Source organism: Schistocerca serialis, chromosome 1 (assembly GCF_023864345.2).
Source record: "Schistocerca serialis cubense isolate TAMUIC-IGC-003099 chromosome 1, iqSchSeri2.2, whole genome shotgun sequence".
NCBI classification, from domain to species: domain Eukaryota; kingdom Metazoa; phylum Arthropoda; class Insecta; order Orthoptera; family Acrididae; genus Schistocerca; species Schistocerca serialis.
In genome coordinates this window covers 336,465,781-336,488,229 of record NC_064638.1, presented here as the reverse complement: position 1 = coordinate 336,488,229, position 22,449 = coordinate 336,465,781, and positions in this window count along the sequence as shown.

Genomic DNA, 22,449 nt, shown 5'->3' with positions numbered 1-22,449 from the left:
AGAATCTCGAGCTGGTTGGACGGTACAGCGCACAATGCTCCAAACGTTCGCATTTTGGGAGAGATCTGTCGACGTTGCTGGCCAAAGTACGGTTGGGAACCCGGAAGACAAGCAGTAGCAACTCCGCCCATGTGTGGGCGGGCACTATCTTGCTGAAATGTAAGCCCAGGATCTGTCGACGTTGCTGGCCAAAGTACGGTTGGGAACCCGGAAGACAAGCAGTAGCAACTCCGCCCATGTGTGGGCGGGCACTATCTTGCTGAAATGTAAGCCCAGGATGGCTTGCCATGAAGGGCAACAAAACGGGGCGTAGAATATCGTCGACATACCGTTTTGCTGCAAGGGTGCCGCGAATAACCACCAATGGTTGTGCTATGAGAAGAAATGGCACCCAAGATCATCACTGCTGGTTGTCCTGCCTCATGGCCGGTGAAGTCAGGTTGGTATCCCACCGGTGTCTGGGGCGTCTCCAGACATCTTCGCTGGTCTTCAGGGTGCAGTTCAGGCAGGACTCTTCACTGAAGACATACTCCAATCAATTAGGTTCCAGGCTCCAGACGTCTCTGGAAGTGCCCCGGACAGCGGCGGGTACTGACGTGACTGTCGCCCACCATACAGTCGGACAACCAGGAATGATGATGTGGAACGCCATTTCATTTCACAGCAGGACCCCTAAGGTTGTCATCCGCGTCACTCTTACAGCACAACGGTACGTCGACGATATACTACGCCCCGTTTTGTTGCCAGTCAAGTAAAGCCGACCTGGGTGAACCGTGAATTTACCTTCAAAACCTTTTCTTAAGAATTTGCTTTATTTACTAGCGATTCATCAAGAACATTTACACAATTACTCACACTCTGTGAGCGTGGAAGTAGTTGCTGATGGGTAACTGATGACACAATTTTTTTTTTTTCAATAAATGGAAATTTTATTCCTAAAAGCCTATTTTTGTTGAAACAGATTTAAAAATTATAATCAGAAAGCACCCTGTAAATATCAATTTACAATTTATTCAGAGGCATAAATAACAATTTTTTTTATATAGTATGGGCTTTCGGGCTGAGAACCTTGCCGCTCCCTTTTAACACGGCTGTAGTCGCGACCGCTCACAACAACCTCTGAAAGACTACACATGTGTAAATCTGCAACACACCAGATTACTTTAAACTAAAAATTTTAACAACTCACACAAACACATAAACTATGCACCCCGTAAGAGAGATGGAAATGGTACAAAACACTCACATTAAAAATTATTTGCCGCCAAAGGTGCAACTTGTTCTTAAAGAACTCTTACGGTAGATGGGTGCAACTTTATATGCTAAAAAGACCATTTAAATCCATGAAATGCAGTTTTACAAAAAATGTACGAACATGCTCAACATTGCACATATACCACCTCGCAAGATGGTAGGCAAGATAAAACATATTTCAGGAATTCGGCCTTTACACCTTAAGCAATAAATTCGTTAACACCGAATCCGACAAACATGACAGAGGTAGCTATTTACGTACGGCAGATTGACAGGGGTAGGGGGGAGGGGGGGGGGCTTACTAAACAACCCGAACCGCAGATTGCTCTACACCTCCCGAATTCCACAAGGGAAAAACGAACCAACCAATTCACAAATAACCACCCTCCCGCGGGTGGGCGAACGTAGAAGAATGGTGGGACGACCCCAAGACAAAGCGGCTGGTGACGTCACCAAGAAAACAAGTAGAATTTAACAATTAAATGAAACAACATATCTCCAATCACTTCTAATAAACTGTGATTTCTGGCGAAGACCTGGTGCAGCACCCCCAACGCTCTCCCGAACCGTCCGCTGCCAGCCGCTTCAACGGACGCAGGAAGGCGCGCCGATCTCCCGTCTCACGGCGTCGCAGCTCGCCCCGGCCAGCCCGATGTCGTGGTTTTCTCCTGTTGCTCTCGTGTCGACCGCGAATCCACTACCCCTTTCTGTACGGCGGGGCCCACTGGACTCACGTGGGGATCTCACATGCGCCGACGCTCAAGGCGGACCAGTCATCTTCTGTCTCAGTGCGCGACCGACCAACCGACCGATCCAACCGCCAATGACCGATGACCGAGCAACTCGAGCAGACTGGCGGCCTAACGCGTAGACTCAGTAGCACTCCGACGACAGACAAACACTCACTGCCGCCCAAATGCGATCGAGAGACAGACCAGCAACTGGTGACGCGAGACTGACCCAGCCTCACTCTGACGGACCAACTGACCAGACTCGCCCGACTGACCTCCTGCCGAGCTCATAATGCCCCTTAAATGCATGTGAACAGGCAATCTTTCCCCTTTCCCACCAGAGGGAGACACCAAAGCTGCGATTGCCACAGCGGCGCCACCGCCAGAAACGGAGGGCGACTGCTTCACATAACGCTCTGCGGCGCGCTCTTCAAAACAGCAATTTTTACCACGGCTCACTGGGCATACTGTTTAGTAAGATAATGCCCGCTCGCACAAGGCGACACTTTCCACTGCTTGTGTTCGTGCTTTTCAAACCTTAGTTTGGCCAGCGAGGTCGCCAGATCTCTCTCCAGTTGAGAGCGTTTGGAGCATTACGGGCAGGCTCCTCAAACCATCTGGTGGTTTTGACAATTTAAAGCGCCAATATGAAAGAATTTGGCACGATATCCGTATGGAGAACAACTAACAATACTGTTAATAAATGCCAAGCCGAATAACTGTTTGCTTAAGGGCCAGAGGTGAAGCAACGCGTTACTGACTTGCTCAATTTGTGAAGCTCTTTCTCGTGAATAAATCATTCGATTTTTCTGAAATATCAATCACTTTTTTGTCTGTAGATGATCATATCTACAGACTTCCGTCCCATTCAGATAAATTGTTCGTGGTACGTCAATTTTTTGTCATAGAGAGTATTTGGAATTTGATGAATTAATGACAAGAAAACAGCGCCAAAAACCAAGGTCCTACCATCACATGAAGGTATCCCACAAATGTCTGCCCTAACGCAGCAAATGTAAGCAAACATGTGACTCGGATACCTCAGAACCTGTGCTCTTGGAGCCCATAAGTCAGCAGTTGCAGTGGTTACACAGCTTGCTCGTGCAGTTATTCAGGCGTTCGCAATGTATATAGTAGTCTAAAAACTGGATGTGGCTTTCATTTATGCCAAATGTTGCCAGACTGTTACAGCAGCGGCGCTGTTGTATGCCGAAGTAAATACTCAAATCCAGCCGTTTCGATCTGTATTTGCACAAAAAATGAAAAGAAAAATGAGGGATTGTTAACGTGAGGGACAAAATACGTCAACGAAAAAGAACTCCAAAGATTGAGAGAAATGCAGCTTAGCACCAGTAACATACAGTTCAGACGTCTACACATTGCCCACTATACTGCCACACTTAGATTATGGATGAAGCAACGCTTACAAATCTTCGCCAAATCAGTCTTCACAATATGCACTACTGGTCAGCTGAAAGCTCGATTCAACCTCTTTGCTTGTAGCTTAGCAACGGCCTGCATAACGTCCCGCCAGGGAGCATGTGCGCAGTCTGCAGCGTGAACGCCGCCCCAGGTCAGCTCAACCTCAGCTCTTGCATTCCGATAACTTGAGGATGGCCCTCCAGCAGCAGCTCCTGGACGTTAGAAGCATTTATCGGACCTGTGTAGCACTCTGAGTGGAAGTACACAGAAAATCTGTCGGTTACATGTCTAATAAGTACAACTCCCGAATGTCGCGGCAGGTACTGCGCAAAATAGTGGGCAATGTGTTGACATCGGAACTGTATGTTACTGTGTTTGATGTGTGGTGTCTGCAGAAATTACCGGCAAAGTGGACTTATTCAATGATGCTCTAAACGTGTGGAGCTACATGGAGTCATATGCTGTGCTGTGGGGTTCCTACAATGTGTGTTTTAGCCTTCCGTTAACTCCAGTGGTGTTAAGTGGCGTTTGCTGGTAGTTATGTTGAAAAAAAATTGACATTTACTTCGCGCTGATACCTTTCTGTTGCCTTTGTGCTCTCGTTGCAATTTATGAATATTGCGTATGGTTCCCGTAATGTGTACTCAGCATAATGGCAATTACTGTGTCTTGCTTGAAACTTTATGGGCGTTTTGGTTCGAATTTTATTTTTACACCTTTTTGATAGAATTTGAAATCAAGCCAGGTACACCGCTAATAGTCTCTGTCTGTACATGTTACAAATATTTCCTTTTATTGGATGCAAGACCAGTTTGTAATTTTGGCGTAAAGTTTACGCTGGCTTGCGCGCACAAGATTAAATAAGTTACTTGTCACTGAATACAACTGGGCGTTTTGTTTTAAATTTCATTTAAACTTCTTTTTCGATGCCTATTTTTTACAGAGTTTTTCTTATGGTGTTTCATTGACTGGCTTGAGCTGGGAATTGTTTGACCATTCACGTTATTTTTGTTGGTACGTAGTAAGTGCTAATAGAAATGTTTCTCTATTTTAGTTCTCGTATGTGCTTGTTTAATCAATGTTAGAATAGAGCTACTGAATAGGTTAGACTCAACAACTGACTATCACAAATTGATTAACATCTAATTCCAAAAGAGCACTGCCGTTTTGCAACTATTTATTGGAGGTCCTCAGACTTACTTACTAAAGAAATTCATACATATTTGCAGTACCTGTTACTATAACCAATTTTTCTTCTGGTTTAAATTTCACCTTTTCTTCGAACCTAGCACCTTACCATTCCTAGCTGCTCGCTAGCTACAGCATTTGAAATTGGACACACAACGAACTTTCAGCATGTCTCCAGGAATTCTATCACTGGTCTCAGTCGTCTTGACGTGACTGTAAATAACTGGAAGTATCTTAGGTTCCTAATAGATATATTATCGGATTGTAAAATAGTACTTTTGGAGGTCGTCCGTGAAACGTAAAACAGGCTGCACGCTCATGATTCGAAGACATAACATACCATTTAAAATTGGTCTGTGTTGCGATTAGTCCAGTACGCAGTAATGTATGCCCGCATTTACTTTGTAGCACGATCAGTGTTCCAAGTCAACATTTTGTCCATAACATATGATAGACATAATAATAAACGCACCGCTCTTATATGAGTTAAGTGTCCTGAACAGTAGAGCTGGCCGTTGTGGCCGAGCGGTTCTAGGCGCTTCAGTCTGGAACCACCCGACCGCTACGGTCGCAGGTTCGAATCCTGCTCGGGCATGAGTGTATGTGATGTCCTTGGGTTAGTTAGGTTTAAGTAGTTCTGAGTTCTATGGGACTGATGACCTCAGATGTTAAGTCCCATAGTGCTTAGACTCATTTGAACCATTTGTTCTGAACAGTAAGACCGGCGTGTGAGACCGCTGATCTCGTTATGGTGGGACAGTTGTTTGTGGTGCTGTTATCTTCTTACAATTGATATAGTTCCACTTTTTTTTTTTATGTCGGTGAAAGCCTCTTTCCAGAATCTTTATAGTACCAGAAGGTTCGGTTGGATGTCAATGTAACTTTTGTACACGTGCACACCGTCGGCCTGTATTGAAATGATTAAGTGCTGCAATTCTCTATGACAATTGTAACAGCTACCAGAGTGCTTTGATATTTTTATGTTTAGTGTTGCTATCACGCCTGGTAGGGTACGTAAGACGCGTGAACGGCGTCAGATGTTGACGGATCATGGCAAAGAACACAGAGATGCCATGTCCTCATGGGAGACAGTGTTGTTAACACCTGATACTGAAAGAGGATGTATCGGTGGGACTGCATACGGCCAGCTAGTCGAATCGAGCAATAACCATCATTGTGGGCCGTTCACGTATGACAGTGATATATGCAATTGTGCATGGGAACCTCAGTGCAGCGCTGCCTGTCGTTAATGTTCCAGACGATCACGTCTGACCATCACAAAAGGAAGATCCCCAATCGTAACCAAGTTCAATGTAACCACTTCATATCTGTGTGTGTCATCTGAGAACAAGTAATGGTCTCCCTGCAACACTCTCTGCACAATTTGTCACTGACTAGCAACAGTCGGAATATGAACCTACAGTCCCATGCTTAGGCTACCATTAGCACCACAAACACAAACGCATACGTTTGTAGTCGTACCGTGACCGGGACGCATGGACTGTCGGTGAATGTACTCTCATTGTGTTCAGCGATGAATCGCGGTTCTGCACTTCGCTGAGTGACCATTGTCGGCCAGTACGCCAGCGACCAAGGGAGACGTTCCAATCTTCCAGGGTTTTGGAGAGGCCCCATTCTTCCAACGTTTTGGAGAGTCACAATAGTGTTACTCCTGGCGTGATAGTGTGGGGAGCCATCGGGTATTGCTTCAGGCCAGGGCTGGTAGTGACTCAGAAAACTATGACGGGACAGTGGTGTGTTACGGACACACTGCGCCCACAGGTGTTACCTCTCAAGTGGCACTATCGTGGTACCATTTTTCAACAGGCCCATCTTCACATTGCACATTATTCTATGAACTGTCTAAGGGGTGTTGGGATATGGGGGGTGCTTTTTGTTGTCAGTGTGTGGTTCCCTTATTACGCTTAAGAAAACGCTGAATGCGTTGTGTACTGCTCACAGTACCGGAACAGTTCGGAGTTCGGAGACGGTGAGTGTTTTTAGCGTGATGATAGTGCTCCCTGTCACAATGCAGCGTTTGTTAGGCAATGGTTTTGGACAGTAAGAACCGTGAAGTGGACTGGTCTACCTGGATACCGACTTCATCCAAATGGTACAACTTAGAAATGAGTCGGAACGCCTACTTCTGTCCTGAGACCAGCGTTCAAAATCACTACCATCTTTGGTCTAAGCTCTTAAGGAAGAATTGGCTGTCATTGCTGCACAGACACTCAGACACGTCACTGAAAATGTCCCCAGCGGAGTTCAAGCCGATACATAGGAGTAGGGAAGCCTCCCCCCCCCCCCCCATATTAATGTCAACTGATTGGCGTCCAGATATTTTCATGTAATAGTGTATTACGTTACTGTGAATAAGAGGTGGTCCGGATTGGCATATATGTTGGCAGTAATGGCGTTAATTCATAAAAGGGAAACCAAATGCGAAGCTTGAATGGCACAAAGGAAGCTGGTAAAGTAAATAGCGGTAAGAGAATCAATATGTTAAGTAAATTTGTATATAGACGAAAGTGCCTATTAGGCATATGCTAGATTATAACCAGCTTTTATTATGCAAAATCTTTGATAAACGGTAGCCGTCGTTCTAACGCAATCGACTAGGAGTGGTCGCAACATATGTTTGATTTACGAAAGGATGTATCACCGCCTGTCTGAGCTCCGTTAGACGGTATAAGGAAATAATAAACAAATATAGTTTTCACTTGTTATCTAACTCATGTCAACTGGTTTAATCCTGTTTCCTTTTCATGCTCGGCGCATAGTTAAAAATCCACAGCGACTCTCTTAAGAATCGGCGACTACCTTGTATTTACAGAAATTCCGAATACGCTAAATCTCTGAGGGCGGTTCATAAATTTCAAGAAATTACGGTACCTGCCCCGGTGATGTATTACAAAGGAGACAAGCAGTGAAGTGCGGGCTCCGCGAGACGCCGTACCACCGGTTTGGGCGCATTAAAACCTCGTTACAGCCGGCTCATCCGGACTCCCGGCTCGGCATCCTTTTTCGCCGCGCCACTCCGCACACGCGATGCGCCGTGGGAACAGAGAAATATGCCGGCGGAGCGTGACTGGCCCGCAGCACGGCGATAAAAACTTAATGACTGGCAATTACAAGCGGTGATACGGCCGCAGGGTCGCGGCGACAGCGGCCAACCCCAACAGGAGCGCAGAGCAGGCTGCACGGGTCCCTTCTTCCCAGTGCTGCCAACATCGGTCTGTTCCTCTCACTGTTCGTTTCTCGACAGTTTTGAATTATTTATTTCGGAGAACTTTGGAAAACATGATAATAGTGTTTGTCAACCAACAACTTGCTGTAGCAATACGCCACCTGAAGTTCACGACAAACCCTTACCACATGATGACTCCTGGTACAAATACTCGTATTACACCCTCTAGCAGGGATAACTGGCAACTTGAGGGAAGATCGGAGGGACAATGGTACTCTTACTGTGAGCCTACTTGTCAAAAGCTGACCATGTGACCGCTACGAAGTTGTTGTTGTAGTCTTCAGTCCGAAATCCGGTTTAACGGCGCTCTCCTTGCTCGTGTACGTGGGTGGCTTGGTAAGTTTTGCAAGTGTCCATGAAGGAATGAAACATTTTTGTTGTTCCTACATGATTGGTGAGCTTGATTGTTCCAAGGAAACAGTATTCAGTTCATTTTTAAAGCCGTCTGAATCGTTCAATGCGTTGATTGCAACTGAAATGGAGAAAATAGAGGTTTTTGCTGTTATGAAGCGTTATCATTTGAAATATTGCACTGCCGAACAAATCAAAACAGAAATGGATTAATTTCACGCGGACTGCACCATCAATGAAGACTATTTACTTTTCGATTAATGAATTTAAACGTGGTCGGACAAACACCGATGACGAAGCGCGCTCCCGCCCTCTAGTAGAGGTAAGAAAATCGTTGACAAAATCCATGATACGGTAATGAAAAACTGCCGAATAAAATTTCATGAGAATGCTGCGACTATAGGGTTCTGAACTGAGCGAGTGCGTAATACCCTACACGGAGAATAGCTCACAGTCGAACGAAAACCCATTCAGCACAACATTTCAGCACAGAGTCTGGCTGTGCTCAGTCGCAATCCGGAAGATGTTTTGTGCAGATTTGTAATTTTTGATGAAACCTGGATCCATTATTAAACACCATAGTCAAAACGGCGGTGGCAGAGACAGTGGGCAAAGGCTTGGTGAAAGCGCACTGAAGAAGGCAAGGACCATTTATTCAGCTGTTTAAGTGATAGGCACTGTTCTTAAGGAATTTTCAAGGAATAACCCTCACCGATTACTTGGTAAAAGCCAGAACAGTAACTGCTCCCATTATTCTTCATTGTTGCATCGCTTTAAACTTGTGTTGGCTGACAAAATACGAAGATGGGCAAGAAAAAAGTGTTCTTTCACCGGGATAGTGACACGTCAGTAATAACAAAGGCAAGAGAATGAATTTGGCTTTGAATCGGCTCGTCGTCCACCCTCTTCACCAGATTTAGCCACAAGTGATTTCTTTCTTTTCCCTCACTTGAAACTTTGGGTTGTTGGGAACAAATTTTTACGAAATCAGGAAGTGTTATTTGCATTCCGCTGAGTTTGACATAACCTATTTTTCCGACGGGATGAAAAAGTTGGAGGATCGTTGAAGCAATTGTATATACCTCACAGGAGACTATGCCAAGGAGTAAGGCGACTTTTTTACGAAACAAATATGAATGTTTCCTTTTTTACGAGACTCGTGTCACTTGCAAATCTCCTCGTTACTACTGCAACATACATCCATTTGATCCTGCTTACTCTCCTCAAGCCTCTGTTTCCGCCTATAGTTTTTTACCCCAAGTCTTCACTCCATTTACTTGATACCTTCTTTTAGTCAGATTGTACCACAATTCCATTTCTACCCAACTCGTTTCAGTACCTCTTCAACAGTTTTCTGATAAAGCCGTGAGATCTTCAGCATCATTCTGCCACACCACGTTCCGTAGACTTCTGTTAGATTCTTGTGTAAGTTGATCGTTCACGTTACAATTGCGCCCAAGGATGCGTTGCAAATGCGCGAGAGATCAAGTGAACGTGCTGGCTGGGGCGACAGTCTAACGTGCTAAGTACTGAGGTACACCAAGAAAATTTTAGGCAACATGCCGTCCTGTGTTTTTGGTTGAGAGACGACGTCACAGCGACGCCGAAGACAGGAAAATGTCTAAATGCGCCAGAGACGCAACAACTGCTGTCCAAATTAAAGGCTATGCGAGCCCCTGTCAATCACGCCAACTGCTCGGCCCGTATGACGATGAGGAAATGCAACCTAATAACTTTCGTTCTCCTAGGTATCTTGACAGGCAGCTATATCCTTCGTGATGCTGTACGCAATATCTGGAGCCGCACTCCTCTGAAAAGACGACTTGGGAAGCTCATGTGTCCAGCGTAGTCGTTCGGTGCTACCGCAGCCAGGGAATACGCAACAACGTTCGCCGTGCTGACAGCCCGTGCTGCTCCAGACATCACTGTCCACGTTGACGCATGTCTTGCTGTAGAAAGTCTCAGAACATGACGTAGCGATCGATCTTTCGAGGCTGAGTTAACAAGATGTCTGTCACCACGGATGCCAGTCACATGCTGCTGCTGAGATCCTGCATGGATTGAGCATAGCCTTTCGTAACACAATGGTTTCATATTCGCATGATAGTCATCCGCCCAACGCGAGCATCACTATCAAGGAAACCATCAATGGCAGTATCTGTAGGTAGGATGAAATTTAAGAAAATCTTACGGAAGAATAAGCGAAGAAAGAAATGGTATACCTAAACAGCCGGCCGGTGTGGCCGTGCGGTTCTAAGCGCTTCAGTTTGGAACCGCGTGACCGCTACGGTCGCAGGTTCGAATCCTGCCTCGGGCATGGATGTGTGTGATGTCCTTAGGTTAGTTAGGTTTAAGTAGTTCTAAGTTCTAGGGGACTGATGACCATAGATGTTAAGTCCCATAGTGCTCAGAGCCATTTGAACCATTTGAATGATTATCATTTGCGTATCCAAAGGTGTAGTGTATTTGGTGTCATTTCGATGTGTGTTTACTGCCGCATTCATAGTGTTGCAATTCTAATAGCCAGCACTGCATTTATCAGGCTACACTGTAAGTGTCTTGTGATGGACACACACATCAGAGGCAGACATGGTATTCAGCATTACTGGAAGGATCGTAAATAACTGTAATTCACCGAAGTTGGAAGTAACTTAACTTTATTTGAAGTCTGAACATAGCATTAAATAGCCAACCGGTTGCACATATTTGGTAGGTACATTGACCTATGTTTCGACATCTACTAGGCGTGTCTTCATCAGGATGAAAAGTCTGACAAAAATTTATCAAAATATTCATTCTGATGAAGGAACCCCTAATAGATGTCGAAACCTAAGTCAATACACTTACCAATTAAGTTCAACCTGTCGGCTGTTTAATCCTGTCTTGAAACTAGTGTACGACTGAGGAGTAACAGCCACGTTCAAAAATGTATATTTGAAATGCCAAGTATAGGAAACAGAACAAAAAAAAAATTCAAGAAAATGTTTAGCTAGCACAGGACTGTTAACCAGCATAAGTATCTTTCTTGTAACTTGGGTAACTTGGTTCTTAATAAGATACGAGCTGCATTAATTCATTTCTAAGTAGCACTGCATTTTTTCTATTCGGTAATGCTCAAGACCTGTCAAAAGGACCTATCACCGACTACCACTCTCGTAACTATGATGATTGAAAGCGTAACACCAGACTGTAACAGTAAGGAGTCCACGTACTCGGGAGTAAGATAACTCGTCCACACAGTAAACAGATGGAAACACAAGGGAAACGCACTGCTGCTAAATTATGTTCTCCATAGATGAGTCGGATTTCTATATTCTCTCCATTGTCTACATTGTACTCACGGAAGCCTTCAACTGAAAACAGTTAACCCAATGACGGTGTGCATTTTCGGTGTGTTCCATTTTTTTTTTTTTTTTAATTGCCAAACCCAAATGCGGACTAGATGCGTTAAGCTGGATACCGGCACTGTGTGCTAGTACCAGATAGATAACACCAAATTTCTGTTACGTTCTTAATAACGTCATCCTTACGTGAATGGTATAGTGGCACATGTATTCCAGTCGTGATGACAGAAAAAGACTTACCTAATAAAAGAGAAACGTAATGTCTCATGTTCGATCCCCTGTCAATCCTAGGATTATTTTATCTGTCACTTGTCACTTTTCCACCTCTCACAGTATTTGTTGAGGTGAAAGATGCCGAGATGCCCCATGGTTCGGAATCGACTTTTATGTGTAGGTCCCTCTATAACTGGATGGGTGTGTCAGCTCAATGTCGGAGGAAGGGAAGAGCATACCACCTATAATAGGACAGTGTCTAGTAAAGCACTGTGCTGTTAAAAACAATCTTCGGACCGATAACGGCTTTACTTCAGCTTATACTTAAGAAAAAAGAAAGATATGCTCCGTAACGAAAAAAGCTACAAGAGTGGCATGTTAAATTAATACTTTGCATCAGCGGGATGTGGTTTGGGGCGTAGGGTGCGTAGCGGCAGACCTGTTTGATTTGCGCCATTCCCGCCTGTTAATGTTCCCCTGGTAGTTAAATGGCATTTTCGTGATAAATTAGTTATTTTTCTTTTGAACATAACGTTGGCTAAGGTGGTCAAGAAAAATGGAACGCGTTGTAAGAGGGCAGATGATTTCGAGGCTGCCCGCTCTGTGCATGCAAAAAACCAACCTAGTTCTTTCCTCATGTTGTTTCCCCTGCTTTTCTATAATCCATATCTACACTACTGTATAACAACAAATCGTTGTTTGTAACCAAAAATCTCGGAAACTTCTTGATCGGTTTACTTCAGATCTTTACACGATATTCTACTAAACATATGAATTGACGTAGGCTACATATTTAATATATATATATATATATATATATATATATATATATATATATATATATATAAATAGATAAATATACATATATTATACAACAAGAGGAGGTTGTTACCAAAGATCGCTAAAAGTTCTTTACCGGTTTACTTCAGATACTTACTCGCTGCTCTAATAAACGTTCTGACAGTCATAAACTGTTTATGTCTTTAAAATATATGGTATATAACTGTATATGTAACATATAAAGGAAAGCCGTTCTTACCAAAAACGTCGAAAAACTGTTGAGTGATTTATTTTAAAATTTTAGGCGATTCCGTAGTACATGCTTGGACGGACGTAGGCTATACATTTGTAAGATAAATGGCGTATGAATTTTTACATGCTGTATAAACGGGAAAAGAAAGTAGCAAAAGTCTCGAAAAGTCTGACCGATTCAGTTCAAATTTTTACACGGTACTCTAATAACCATTTGTACTGGCATAGGCTATAAACTCCTTAACGCAAATTTTGTAAGCAAAATTCTCGAAAAGACCGTGACCCATATACCTAAGATATTTACATGATACGGTAATAAATGCATGGATCGACGTAGGCAACTTAGTATTTTAATATTACCGTACAAGACTATGTATAAAGTGCAAATGCAACACAAATCTGGAAATATTTTTCAGATTTGGTTCAGATTTTTACATGATACGCTAGTAATCATTTGGACTGACACTGGCTACGTATTTCGATATATATAATATATAAATCTATGTGATATTTAAAGTGGGAATTTTGTTAGCAAAGAATCTCAATAAGTGCTTGTCCAGTTTACTTCAAATTTTTACACAATATTGTAATAAATATTCATACCTACATGGGCCACATATATTTTAAACAACAATTTGCAGCCGGCCGAAGTGGCCGTGCGGTTAAAGGCGCTGCAGTCTGGAACCGCAAGACCGCTACGGTCGCAGGTTCGAATCCTGCCTCGGGCATGAATGTTTGTGATGTCCTTTGGTTAGTTAGGTTTAACTAGTTCTAAGTTCTAGGGGACTAATGACCTCAGCAGTTGAGTCCCATAGTGCTCAGAGCCATTTGACCCAACAATCTGCAGGTTGTCTAAGAGAAAGAAACTGCTGTGCTGTGAGAATGTGCGCTGTTGTTAACATTTTCATAGTCAGTTTCAACTACAGTAGTAGGCAGTTTGGATCATTACTGATATAACTTCTCTCAGATACATACTTTATCCATAAATGGAATACACAACAACGTGCTGTTTTGATTTTCTTCTTCGCAGTTGGTTTCAAAAGAAAATATAGAAGTTGTTTCTAAGAGTCCTCGCTTCCTGCATATCAATGGTACCAACCATTTTCCGGTTCATTTTAAACGAATTTAACTACCAATCAACGTTTCGTTTGTAATAACAATAAACAAGGCTCAAGGTCAGAGAGAGGATGAAAGAGGGATAGAGAGGCTGGGAAGAAAGAAATGGACGTACGATATGTGATCAAAAGTATCCGGACACCCCCAAAAACATCCGTTTTTCATAATAGGTGCATTGTGCTGCCACTTACTGCCAGGTACTCCATATCAGCGACCTCAGTAGTCATTAGACATCGCGAGAGAGCAGAATGGGGCGCTCCGCGGAACTCACAGACCTCGAACGTGGTCAGGTGATAAGGTATCACTCGTGTCATACGTCTGTACCCGAGATTTCCACGATCCTAAACATCCCTAGGTCCACTGTTTCCAATGTGATAGAGAAGTGGAAACGTGAAGGGACACGTACGGCACTAAAGCGTACAGGCCGACATCGTCTGTTGACTGACAGAGACCGCCGACGGTTGACGAGTGTCGTAATGTGTAAAACGTCTATCCAGACCATCATACAGGAATTCCAAACTGCATCAGGATGCACTACAGGTACTATGAGAGTTAAGCGGGAGGTGAGAAAACTTGGATTTCCTGGTCGAGTGGCTGCTCACGAGCCACACATCACGCCGGCAAATGCAAAACGTCGCCTCGTATGGTGTACGGAGCGTAAACATTGGACGGTTGAGCTATGGAAAAACATTGTGTGGAGTGACGAATCACGGTTCACAATATGGCGATCCGATGGCAGGTTGTGGCTATGGCGGATGCCCGCTGAACGTCATCTGCCAGCGTGTGTTATGCCAACAGTAAAATGCGGAGGCGGTGGTGTCATGGTGTGGTCGTGTTTTTCATGGAGGGGCTTGGTCCTCTTGTTTTGCGTGACACTATCACAGCATGGGCCTAAGTTGATGTTTTAAACACTGTTGAAGAGCAATTCGGGGATGGCGACTGCATCTTTCAACACGATCGAACACTTGTTCATAATGAATGGCCTGTGGCGGATTGGTCGCAGGATAATAACATCCCTGTAATGGACTGGCCTGCACCGAGTCCTTACCTGAATCCTATAGAACACCTTTGGAATGTTTTGGAAAGCCGACTTCATGCCAGGCCTCACCGACCGACATTGACATTGACATCTCTTCTCAATGCAGCAGTCCGTGAAGAATGGGATGCCATTGTCAAGAAACCTTCTAGCACCTGATTGAACGTGTGCCTGCGAGAGTGGAAGCTGTCATCAGGGATAAAGGTGGCCCAACACCATACTGAATTCCAGCGTTACCGATGGAGGGCGCCACGGACTTGTAAGTCATTTTCAGCCAGGTGTCCGGATACTTTTGATCACATAGTGTAGAGAGGAGAAGAAGGAGATGATGAGAGAGAAAGGGAGGAGGAAATGGAAAGAGATAGAGGGGAGCAGGTTACGGACAGAGTGGACAGAGTGGAGGGGAGGGTGGAAATAGACTGTGAGGTATAATCAGTTCCCAGACATATTTAAGAAACTATGAGGTATTGCTTGGTTCACTAATACTGTCGTATTTTACAAATACTGCTCCGCGAAACTCACTGCTCTTAGCGTCGACTGACTGAATCCTGACTTACTCCATACGACTCAAATGACCCACGGACTATAGAAATAGACAAGCGCTAGAATAATACACACTACTGGCCATTAAAATTGCTACACCACGAATATGAGGTGCTACAGACGCGAAATTTAACCGACAGGAAGAAGATGCTGTGATATGCAAATGATTAGCTTTTCAGAGCATTCACACAAGGTTGGCGTCGGTAGCGACACCTACAACGTGCTGACATCAGGAAAGTTTCCAGCGATTTCTCATACACAAACACCCGTTGACCGGCGTTGCCTGGTGAAACGTTGTTGTGATGCCTCGTGTAAGGAGGAGAAATGCGCAACATCACGTTCCCGACTTTGATAAAGGTCGGATTGGAGACTATCGCGATTGCGGTTTAACGTATTGCGACATTGCTGCTCGCGCTGGTCGAGATCCAATGACTGTTAGCAGAATATGGAATCGGTGGGTTCAGGAGGGTAATACGGAACGCCGTGCTGGATCCCAACGGCCTCGTATCACTAGCAGTCGAGATGACAGGCATTTTATCCGCATGCCTTTACCGGATCGTGCAGCCATGTCTCGATCCCTGAGTCAACAGATGGGGACGTTTGTAAGACAACAACCATCTGCACGAACAGTTAGACGACGTTTGCAGCAGCATGGACTATCAGCTCGGGGATACCCTTGACGCTGCATCACAGACAGGATAGGCTGCGATGGTGTACTCAACGACGAACCTGGGTGCACGAATGGCAGAACGTCATTTTTTCGGATGCATCCAGGTTCTGTTTACAGCATCATGATGGCCGCATCCGTGTTTGGCGACATCGCGGTGAATGCACATTGGAAGCGTGTATTCGTCATCGCCATACTGGCGTATCACTCAGTGTGATTGTATGGGGTGCCATTGGTTACACGTCTGGGTCACCTCTTGTTCGCATTGACGGCACTTTGAACACTGGACGTTACATTTCAGATGTGTTACGACCCGTGGCTCTACCCTTCATTCGATCCCTGCGAAACCCTACATTTCAGCAGGATAATGCACGAGCTCATGTTGCAGGTCGTGTAGGGGCCTTTCTGGATACAGAAAATGTTCGACTGCTGCCCTGGACAGCACATTCTCCATATCTCTCACCAACTGAAAACGTCTGGTCAATGGTGGCCGAGCAGCTGGCTCGTCACAATACGCCAGCCACTACTCGTGATGAACTGTGGTATCGTGTTGAAGCTGCATGGGCAGCTGTACCTGTACACGCCATCCAATGCCCAGGCGTATCAAGGCCGTTATTACTGCCAGAGATGATTGTTCTGGGTAGTGATTTCTCAGGATCTATGCACCCAAATTGCGTAAAAATGTAATCACTTGTTGGTTCTTATATAATATATTTATCCAATGAATACCGGTTTATCATCTGCATTTCCTCTTGGTGTAGCAATTTTAATGGCCAGTAGTATAACTACACATTGTCAACTCTAGTATGACCAATCAACGTTGCACGGCTACCGCAGACCCCGGTCCGGTAGCTGCAGGGCGCTTGCTCTGCACGCGAGACGTGCGCCGTATGCCGGCAGCTGCGGCGCTCGCCGCGTGTTGCGAGCGACACGGCCAGTGTGCCGGGCATCTGGCGCCCCCACGCTGCCGGCCTTGGGGAGCAATCAATCCACAGGTTGAGCGGGATGCGGCCTGGGGCGCCGGGCCGGCGGCAGACCTGTTTGATTTGGGCCACTCCCGCCCTCCCCAGCGCATTCTGCACAGCTGTTACCTCTCCCCCTCCCTCCCGCCAACCGAGCCGACCCCTCCGCGTTCGAACCGTGTAAAAGTATATTGAACGCGGGGCCGTATATTTTGGCCGACGTGGCACCGCTTCCCCCTCGTGGTGCGCCAGAAAACTGTGCCGCCCTCAACCCTCAGTCCTCACCCCCCTGCCCACGTCGATCCCTTCAGTGACACTCCGTCCGTGTGGGTCGTGCGTCTTATTAAGGCACGTGCTTTGCATAATATTAATATAATCTTGCAAATTAGGCACGGTTTTGCCCGACTCAGCTGTACTTTATGGACCGTATAGCGAATATCGATCACATTTCGTGTGCTACATATTCTAATGACATCCGACCTCACATATTTCTCCAGCGTTCTACTTTTATTATTCCTCCTTTTCCATGTCCTTCTTTTTTGGGAGTGAAGTATGAGCTCGTGTTCTGTCCTCATTGCTTTCTTATTTGACACACGTGTTGATGGATAATCAGTTATTTTGTGTCACAAGGGAATGGCTACTAAACTTCCGATACCGGAGGCTATTTCCTCAATCCAGTGTATCTGTTAGAATTTTGATATTACACTGAAAAAGAACCCTGATTTCTTACTTTATAACATCAATTTAGTAAAAATCACTGTCATTTCTCTTACTAGCTTCCTAGATAGCGACATCATCCTCGTCATCATCCTTCCACGGACACGCCCTTCGGCCTGTTGCAGTCTCAGGCCGTCTTTCCCTTGGCCTTCCTGGGTCTATTCGGTCTATAGATGTGAATCACACATCTCTTTTTGGAGTCTCTGTACTTTACACTACTCTTAAATGCCATTTCCACTCGCTTCTACGCCGGCCGGAGTGACCGAGCGGTTCTAGGCACTACAGTCTGGAACCGCGCGACCGCTACGGTCGCAGGTTCGAATCCTGCCTCGGGTATGGCTGTGTGTGATGTCCTTCGGTTAGTTAGGTTTAAGTAGTTCTAAGTTCTAGGGAACTGATGACCTCAGAAGGTAAGTCCTATAGTGCTCAGAGCCATTTTTGAGCCACTTGCTTCTACATTCTTCCATTTTATCCAGTATTGCCAAATTTGTAGCTGATTCCGTGTATTATGATTTCTTATTTATCAATGCATATGTGACCTAGTAGCCGCGCGGGATTAGCCGAGCGGTCTTTGGGCGGTGCAGTCATAGACTGTGCGGCTGGTCCCGGCGGAGGTTCGAGTCCTCCCTCGGGTATGGATGTGTGTGTTTGTCCTTAGGATAATTTAGGTTAAGTAGTGTGTAAGCTTGGGGACTTATGGGACTTAGCAGTTAAGTCCCATAAGATTTCACACACATTTGAACTTTTTTTTTTTTGTGACCTAGTAGTACCGTAAGAAATTTCGTTTCTATTGCTTGTATATTACTGTGGTCCTTCTGCCTTAACTTCCACGTCTCAATGTCATGTATAAATAACCTGCAGTGCCGTCATCTTGTATAGCTTCAGCTATGTTGCAGTCCGCGCTGTTTTCAGTGGTCTTCGAATAGTTCCGCACATTGCCTGGTATCTTCCTAATTTATTATTCGTATCTCTATCGGAATCATACGAGATGTCACAGCCGAAATAACTAAAATACTGAACTTGCTTTGTGTTATCCAAAGTAATTTTTGCTCCTATGGGGTTTATCCCCAGGAAGGCCATGGTTTCTAATTTACGGCAGAAATTTTAAGGTTATACACTTTAGAACTCCTATGTAGGAAATAAACAGCTCTTTGAAGACTATTTTCAGCGTTTTGCATGGTCACTGAGTCCTCAGCATATACTAGAGCATTTAATGTAGTATTTCCTAATTCCAGGTGGTGTCTGGTCGTTTCACCTACGTAGGATATCGTCGATATAAATATTAAGAAGCATGAGTGATAATACACGCTTTTGTACTTTCTAATTAATAACTAAAATACTCCGTTGTAATTAGATAAAATGAGTCTGGAGTAGGGGCTATTATATTTTTTTTCTACACATTAATATGTGTTGAGGGTAGTTCCGTTCAACCATTATATTCCATAGTCCATGTCTATCTGCGTCATCGAAGGCCTTGCCGTTATCTATAGACGCCAAATAGGTCGGCAAATTGTACGCTCGTATTCCATTCTTCTCTTTTTGTTATTTGATTGTACGTCGCTTTGCTCCTTCCCCGTTTCTAGAATATAGAATAACAGCTGCCATTAACCATGTATCAGGGCTCCTCATTGTAAGCCAGCAGCCGTTTAGTAAATGAAGAATACGGCATTTGAATGAAAGTCCACCAATTTTTGCGAGTTCTGTGTCTGTACCCTCTGGTTCTGATGTTTCTTTTTCTCTTTTATTTGTATAGACAGCGATTCCTTTATTGCTTAGGGTTATAATGGTTGCTTTTTTATTTTTATTATTTGGTTTTGAAATTATTATTTAATTTTATATTGTTCTGTATTTGGCTAATTGAATCTTCAATTAAATCAAGAAAAATTACATACTTGAAAAATCGTGTCAAATATTTTCAAATATTGAAATTGGAATTTAAATAACTCCATTAAACAGTTATTATTATGCAAAATGAGCACATACAAACAAAATATCTACATAACATTGAGCAAGCAAAAACGTTTTTGACCGTACTAGACAATGACTAACCAGGAAGAGAGAGAAGAAAAGGTTTCGAGTCCTTCTTCGCTTAAAATTACACAGATGAGACAATTACTGAGATATTAATCGCGTTGTAATCGCAGTGCCTCAGCTCTACTGCGCGAAAACACCCAGTCACGAAATCCGCAAACACTTGGGGAACATTACAAACTCATCTACAGGTACACTCCCGTAACTGCCGTACGGTGCATGCTGGAGGAAATCCCGTACTACTGCCAGTCATTTCCTTTCCGTTCTACTCGCAAAATGGAGTGAGAGAAAAATGACTCTCTTTATGGTTCCGAACAATACCTGATTTATCTCGTCTTCCTGGTCCTTACTCGAGATGTATGTTGGTGGTTGTAGGATCGTACTGCAATCTGTCGCAAACGCTAATTCTCTGAACTTTGTCAGCAGTTTTTCTCGAAAAAAATATATCCTTCGTCACAGGTTTCCTATTTTTCAAGCAGCATTTCCATAATATCCACTTATTGATCGAATTTACCGATAACAAATCTAGCACCAGGACTGTGTAGTTTTGATGTCTCTCTTGAATCCGACCTGGTTCGCATCCCAAACACTCCAACGGTATTTACGAATTGGACTCACAGGTGTCCTGTACATCATTTCCAAAACAGATGAACTACAGGTTGCTAGAATTCTCCAAACAAACCGAAGAAGACCATACATCTTTCCTAGAAGTGATCTCGCGTCCACGTTCCATTTCATGTCGCTTTGGAATGTCAAGCCTTGATACATAATACATATAAACGCGTCCCGCAGAACACCACCAATAAAGTTTTCGAACACTACAGGCGTATCTTTCCAACTCATGTCATTAACGTCAATCTTCCCAGATTTAGAGAAACCTGCCATTCATCACACCAATCAGCGATCAAAAATTAGCAATATTAATAGCGTTATTAGTTTTGCACCCTCACTGAAATAATAAAGCTCTTCCTTAGTCTCTTTTTCCTCAAATAAGTAATTACGTCTAGCTATACATGTAGTGGGACAGGTAAATACTAGTGAATAAAGACATAAGCTTAAAGTTCCCTGAGGCTGTTGGTATGGCGATAATGAACGGTTCAGTACAGAATTGAGTTTCAGCGGAATGGACATATCTAAAACGAGCAATCACAAAAGGAAGAAAGAAAAGCATAGATACAAGCAAGGCAACTTCGAGGAACCCATGGGTAAGAGAAGAAATACTCCAGCTGATCGCCAATAGAAGGAAGTACAAAACTGCTCGGGAAAGTTCATAAATAGAGAGATACAAGTGACATACGAATTAAATAAATAGAAGGAGCAGGCAAATAGGTGAAATGGCTACATGAAAAATGTGAACAAATAGAAAAAGAAATGGCTGTCGGAAGGACTGACTCAGAGTATAGAAAAGTGAGAACAGACTTTCGTGAAACTAAAGGTAAGGGTACTAATATTAACAGTGCAATGGGACTTCCACTGTTAAATGCATAGCGGACAAGTGAAAAGAGTACATTGAAGGCCTACATGAAGAGGTGAGGAGCATGTCTGTTCACGTGATAGAAGAATGAAACAGGAATTGATAGGGAAGCGACAAGGGATGCAGTATTTGAATTTAAAATAACTTGTGAGTGTTAGATTCAGAATTTAAATGAGCTTTGGATGACTTCAAGATCAAATAAGGCAGAAGTGGTAGATAACATGCCATTGGAATTTCTAACACCATTGGAGGAAGTGGCAGGAAACGTATATCCACGTTGGTATGCAGAATGTATGAGACTGGCAGTATATCAGACTTTCGGAGGAACGTCATTCACACAATTACGAAGATTGCAGGTGCCGGAGAGTGCGAGAAATATCATGTCAACAAAATAATCCGTTGGTCGTTGGTAGAACAAAGCTATAATAAATGAAAAATGCTAGTTTGCTGTTATACTACCGTATTAATTTATCGTGTTAACCAGTTTTCAACTTACAAGGCCATCATCAGACATTTACCGACTATTGTCGCCACAGAACTTACAATGTTTGTAGACGAAACTGGAAAAGAAGTTGCTCGGCTAGACTGAAGCGAAAACGCACAGTAAATGACATGTTTGACAGTGTGGTGGTAATGCAATGTGAAAGGCGAAAATCTGACCAATAAAAAGATATAAAGGGATAAAACAGGGAAACATTTAACATAAAACTGGAAAAGCATGCCTACATAACGCTTTATATTAATAAACGAAAACAACAAAAAGAAACAGAATTGGTTCTTGATAAGGCTACTTAAAGATGTATAAAACATGGAGAGTGGTACACAAACCAATTAAAAGAAAGAATTGTCAACTATAACTATGGAATATATGAAGAGCTTAAGCAATATCAATAAGTTAAACAGAAATGAATAAATGCCGGGAGATCGACGTATTTGAGGGAACATACAGTAACTGCGGTCTTTGAGAGTGTGGTGGTACTGCATTTTAAAAGCAAAAAGTTGAAGAGTATAAAAATATAAAGGGAGCAAACAGGAAAAGGATTAACACCATACCCAGAAATTGTGCCTATATAACAGTTTGCATTAAATAAATGAACCAAGTAAATTAAAAACAGTACTTG